Source organism: Salvia splendens, chromosome 3, assembly GCF_004379255.2.
Source record: "Salvia splendens isolate huo1 chromosome 3, SspV2, whole genome shotgun sequence".
NCBI lineage: Eukaryota > Viridiplantae > Streptophyta > Magnoliopsida > Lamiales > Lamiaceae > Salvia > Salvia splendens.
Window position 1 is genome coordinate 35,189,757 of NC_056034.1, and position 6,074 is coordinate 35,195,830.

Sequence of the window (6,074 nt, forward strand, 5' to 3'; positions counted from 1 at the left end):
CATTATTTCGCCCAATGCATGTCTACATTACCCTCTTGTAATTTTTCTTTAAAAAATCTTGCAACATTAGGGATATGTTATATTTCAGATTAGTGCACATAGTTGGTGTAGCATCACCCTGTCAATTGTAACACAGTAATAAAATCACATAACACAGCACAAAATATTAATTATTACAGCTTTATATACATAATAATCTGTCAAAAATTTAATTCAGCACATACGTACAACAACAACTCATATACAGCAACATAAATACAGATATTGATTTTGTTCATACCATACGCGATATAATTCATCAGGAGATGTTGTTACGTCATTATATTACAAAATTAGCTGTTCGCGAAATAAATAGACGATTCAACACGGGTTGTCGGGCCATTCAGGTTATGATTTTTTCGGGTTGAAAAAATTCAACCCTAACCCTAACCTTTCGGGTTTTGGGCTAACCCATCGGGTTATTCAGGCCAAGATGCTTTCAAAAAACTCGCATAGTCAAAATTACTAAGTGAGCCTCGTATGCATTACTTCCATGTCAATCTCTGTTCAAACTTAAAACCAAGATATTAAAGTACTACAAATAGTCAAATACCACCATGATTTAACCCATTACATGTTTAAGAATTCAGATGAACAAAGAAGTACAATTGAAATAAAATCTAAGCATTTGAATGACGTTCTTCCCCATCAAGAACGTTTGAAGCATCAACCGGATCATTGGCATCGAGCTCATAGTCTTCATCATTTATTCAAAAAAAAATATATTAATATAGTTTTTTATAATTTAAGATTTAAAACAGAAAGAAAAACTTACTGTTAGAATATCCACGCTACCAATTATGTAGACAAATAAGAGCTTGCACTTCTTCGGGAAGGAGCCTATTTCTGTATTTATTCAAAACATGCACTCCAATACTGAATGAAGATTTTGATGCTACCGTTGTTATAGGAATGCTAAGCACATCACATGCCATTCTAGAAAGTTCTCCAAAGCGGGATGCATTTTCTCTCCAATACTTGAGTAAATCAAGCTCAACATTTTCAGCCATTAGACCTTCCTCCAAATAAATATCCAGCGGTGACTTTTCTTCATAAGTTGCACCTATTAGATTCTTATAAATCTACAACATTAATATTAGAAATAGTCAAAATCATAAATAAAATAAGCACAACTATAAATACATGCAATATTTGAATGAAAAATAACTTACAACAAAGTCGTCTTCATCCCAATTCAATGCATGATTCATTTCTTCTCTCCTTACTTCTTCTTTATCCATGAATTCAAGTTCTCTAACTTGAGAACTAGAACTTCCACTACTAGCTTGAGGAACTTTAAACAAAAATTCCCCAACACCCCTTTTCTTATACTCATCATAAAGAAGAGTATACATTTTCATCTTCAGCTTCAGAATTTTATCCTTTTGCTTGAAAGAGGATCAATTCTGGAATAAAAATACTCCAAAACTTTCAACTTCATTCTCGGATCAAGCACTGCTCCCACAGACAGTATTTCACTATACTCTTTCCAATATTTATCAAATTTCAGTTTCATTTTATGAGACATAGACTTGAGCACTTCATCTTGACTTTCGGACATTCTATTCAATAAAGATGCAATCTTCCAAATTTCCATAAAATAGAGATTGGAAGTAGGGTATGATGAGCCAGAAATCAATGTAGTGATATTGTAAAATGGCTTTAAGAATCTACGCATCACTTCTCCCCTTTCCCACTCTTTCTCTGTTGGACATTGCTTATAATTCAAATCTTCAAATCGAAACATATCAAAAACATGTCGGTATTTAATTCCACTACAAAGCATCAAGTATGTGGAATTCCAACGAGTAGGCACATCCAAGTAAAGAGAAGAAGTGAATTCAACACCATATTTTTTAGCACATTCCTTAAACATCATCAAGATGCCTTCCGATGCTTTTACATATTTAACACTTCCTCTAATCTTTTCTATAGCATCACTAGCAACTTTTAACCCTTCTTGAACTATAAGGTTCAAGATATGTGCACAACATCTAACATGAAAATATTCACCCTTGCACAATTATGAATTTTGTATTTGAAGTCTTGTCTTCAAAATTTGAACCACGTCATTATTGGCAGACGCATTATCCAAAGTTAAAGAAAAAACTTTCTTCTCTATCTTCCAATCTACCAATATTTCAAAAATCTTCTGAGCTAAGTCGGGTCCAGAATGCGGAGGAGGCATAGAACAAAAGGCAAGTATTTTGCTATTCAATTTCCATTTATCATCCTCATAATGCGCAGTTAAACAAATGTAACCCGAATTAGTGCATGCAGTCCAAACATCAGAAGTTAAGCACAACATCCAAGAAATACTATTCAGTCTAATCCTCAGTTTCTCCTTTTCAATTTTATACATATTTATCACATCAGAGGCAAGAGTATTTCTTGAGATAAATTTTACATCCGAGTTCAAATACGAGTGATAATCTCTCACATTTTCAAATTCAACCCAATTCAATGGAAGATCATGTGCAACTGTTATCTTAGTCATCCACGCCCGACAAATTTTTGGGGCAATTACTTTAGACCTAACCTTCAACTTTCCATCATGATCACGTAACATAAAATTCACATTTCCAAACATTGGTTTTTTCTCACACACCTTCAAATGATGACTAAAAAGTTGAAGTACCATGTTTTGTACCTTCATATGTATATGCTTGACCACAATGATTGCACTTGACCGTTAGCTTTCCATCTTTATTAGGCTGTTTTTCCTCCGTAAAGTGATTCCAAACGTCAGATTTTCTCTTCTTACTTTTAGAATCATCTAGAATCTATATATCATCATCACTTCCCTCAACAAAACTTTTCTTCTTACTTTTAAAACCATATAGAAACTGTATATCATCATTACTCCCCTCAATAAAACTTGAAGATGAGTCTTCCATGTCGATCAACTACAACATAAAGACAGAGAACAAGATCAATATAATACCAATTGTACAATTTAAGTAAAAAAAAAATAGATGACAACAAGATCAATATAATATCAATTGTTATATAGCTGTTCGAATAGGAAAACCACATCCTCATTTGGAAAAGCAAGAAGAAACCACAAATATTAAATGGAAATTTGTTGAATAGATTTTCATGGTGGAATGAATCAAGAAAAAATAGATTTTCTGCTCTTAATCTTCAAAAAAGGTAATCCTCAAAAGGTGAAAATGTACAAAAGATCCTTTGGTTATGTTTTGAGTATTAAAAAAAAGACCCAATGTTTTTAACACTAAAAGCTCAAGTTGTGTAAATTCACCTCCGGCAGTTAAAAAAAATTGGGATGCTCGCATTCAAGTATTTTCATTGAATCATGAATATGTAAGTATTCCTAGAAAGATTTGATTTTGATTCAAAAAATAAAAATATAGTGTTTGTGTGAGCAGTAAATGAACTAGAGTATTATTCTGATTTTTGGCGTACACATAATATCTTCAGAAACGACTTGCATCATTGTCATTAGCTCGGCTATGGCGTCGCGTCGGCAGTGTTGTGCATAGTACCTACCCATCATAGCCCGTCTATTTTTGGCACATCCGTTCTCTTGGATTTCATCCTGGGTGAAGAATCGATGCACACAACCTTTGGTTTGGTTGTTCAATAGATACGCTCTCCCATGGGTCAAAGATTAGATGATGAGCATCCCCTACCAAATGGCCCAGGATTGAGCTCCATCTTCTGCCTTTTGTTTAGGACTTGTGTTGTCCCTTCCTTAACCATGGGGAACGCACGTGCAACAACACGTCTATTCAACATAGCATGCCTAATACCAAAAAAAAAATTATTGTAATCAGTTAAGGTCTATTCAATTCAGAACAACATCAATATTGTTCATTACAAATTCCCAACCAACTTACCACAAGAAATGAGAGTGGGCCAGAGAATGCCTTGGTGGTATCTGTTGCCCACATCTCATAAGCAGAGATTAGCGTGTCCAGCACGTACCCGCACCAACTATAGCCCCGCACATTCCCTATGACTTCAAGAATTTGTGAATGGCAGTATCCATCTCCTAAAGGGTTCACTAAGATAGTGTCAAACAAAAAAATGAACAGTTTTCGGAAAAGATCACCTCCTGTCGTATCACTCAGCAACTTCTAAGTGAGGTATTTTGGGCCCATGGTGTTGTTGGTTTTGTTTGCATCACGTGCAAGCTCGTCAACAAACTTGTTGTACTTCTGGTGGCCATCACGTGCAAGCTCGTCAACTAACTTGCTTGCACGTCTTACTCGCAGAGTTGAAGTGTGTCATGTTGCTATTTCACACCGCACCCATTTTGATCGAAATTCTCAAGCATATCGTACGCAAGTTTGCCGGGAAGTGATATCACCTTGTAAAGAACGAGGTTGCCGAACCCCATGTCTTCGACAACAGACATCTGGTTCCCATTTCACTTGCAACAACAACTGTTGGTTCTTCACTGGTACTTCACCGATTTCTTCCATTTTGGTGCAGGCTCATTCATGGCTTTCTCCTTCACTTTTGACCGATCAAGTCATCATTGCTGCTCGTCCTTTCTTTGCTCCTAATTAGTATTTTAAGTTAGTAATGTTAACCACACAGAATGCAAACAAATTAATACTTGAACAAAACAAACCTCTGACCTTTTTTGCTTTTGCTGTATCATCACTTTTCTCGGCATCTGTTACTATCGAATCAGACCAAAAAAGCCAAATGCAATAATTTAATTGGAGCAAGATGGTTTTAACATGAATGCAAACATAAAACAATAAATATCTATAATACTACATCAGATACCCGTATTTAATTCATTGGAACAAAGGTTTTGTTTCATTATGAAGCTAAATGCCTTAATATTTTCATCTTATACAACTAAAAGCAATACAAATTTCCATTATTTGAAACAAAACCTTGTACAAATGAAGTAAATACGTGAAACCTGATGTAGTATTTTAGATATTTCAATGACGTTGCCATTGATTAAATTTGGCACTGATGATGAGATTTGCAATTTAACAAATCAAAGCTTAAAGGACTCTAGCTCACCACGAGTTTCAGACGGAATTATTCGAGGCTAATCTTTTTTGGCGCTATCATTTCCGCCACGTAATGACGTTGACCTCCCATCATCTCTGCAATGCACAACACAACAATGATGGGAACAAAAAAATTTCACATATTCTACATAACAAAAAAAGAATTAGCTGTCCATAATTAATACCTTTCAGTTTTCCAACCGGTGTAACAGAATCATTTAGAAGTTCCAACGTTGCTTGTGGATCAGTTTTGCCATCACCCCTTTCCAGTTCTACCTCATCATTATCTGCAAAAACAAGCAAAACAGAACAAATAGCTAAATCACTTCATATTATCCATGAATCCATTCATGTTATAGTACAACAATCAATGAATGATTACAAACTCAATAACATAACAAATAATTTCATATTGTCAAGGAATTACTTCATGTCATACGGCGATCAATTCAGCTATCATCCAAAAATTCAATAACGCACTACTTCATATTGTGTGAAAAGCACATCATTTAATACAGAAATCAATTCAACTTAAAAATTAAATATGATGGCAATTTACCAATTCAAAGTTTCGAGACAAACAGTTACAAAATATTCAGAGATCCAACCTTGATAACTTAAACAGTAGAGATTTGACCAAAAATAACACCAAAATTCAACCGAGAGCACAAAAAATACCTACAACTAGGGTTAGCTCACCGAGACTTTTGGGTTCAGGTGCCCGAGATCTTATTGTTTTCCACTCGCATCACGCCGAGTTTTAGTTTTTATATCTGTATGCTGAAGCACTGGTTCGAAAAAAAATTTGAATTAAAACCTTCAAAAGCAGAACTGATTACATTTTAAGTTGAACTTACTGGAGCTAGATGATGTGTTCGACCGCAATGGCCTCTCATCTACAACCATAAGAGCATCTCCAATGGCGGCGAGCGGGCCGGCTAGCCGATTTCCGGCGCTCGCCGGTCCGCTCGTCGAACCATTGGAACCGGCGAGCACCATTTTGGCGAAAAAATCGGCTAGCGTTCGCCGATTTGC

The 6,074-nt window shown here is 35.5% G+C and overlaps 1 long non-coding RNA gene across 2 annotated transcripts; it reads right to left on the bottom strand.

Moving 5' to 3' along the window:
- Positions 1-596: 596 nt before the first annotated feature.
- On the bottom strand, positions 597-5,855 carry LOC121793930. 2 transcript variants are annotated; one of them, XR_006049196.1, is made up of 9 exons: positions 5,739-5,855; positions 5,225-5,326; positions 5,050-5,135; positions 4,647-4,690; positions 3,900-4,567; positions 3,466-3,805; positions 1,212-2,945; positions 815-1,121; positions 597-736 (listed from the first exon to the last, which is right to left on the bottom strand). It is a non-coding gene; the product is annotated as an uncharacterized LOC121793930 (long non-coding RNA). The 2 variants fall into 2 exon arrangements; XR_006049197.1 differs by having other exon boundaries at positions 689-1,121; positions 4,647-4,684.
- Positions 5,856-6,074: the final 219 nt, after the last annotated feature.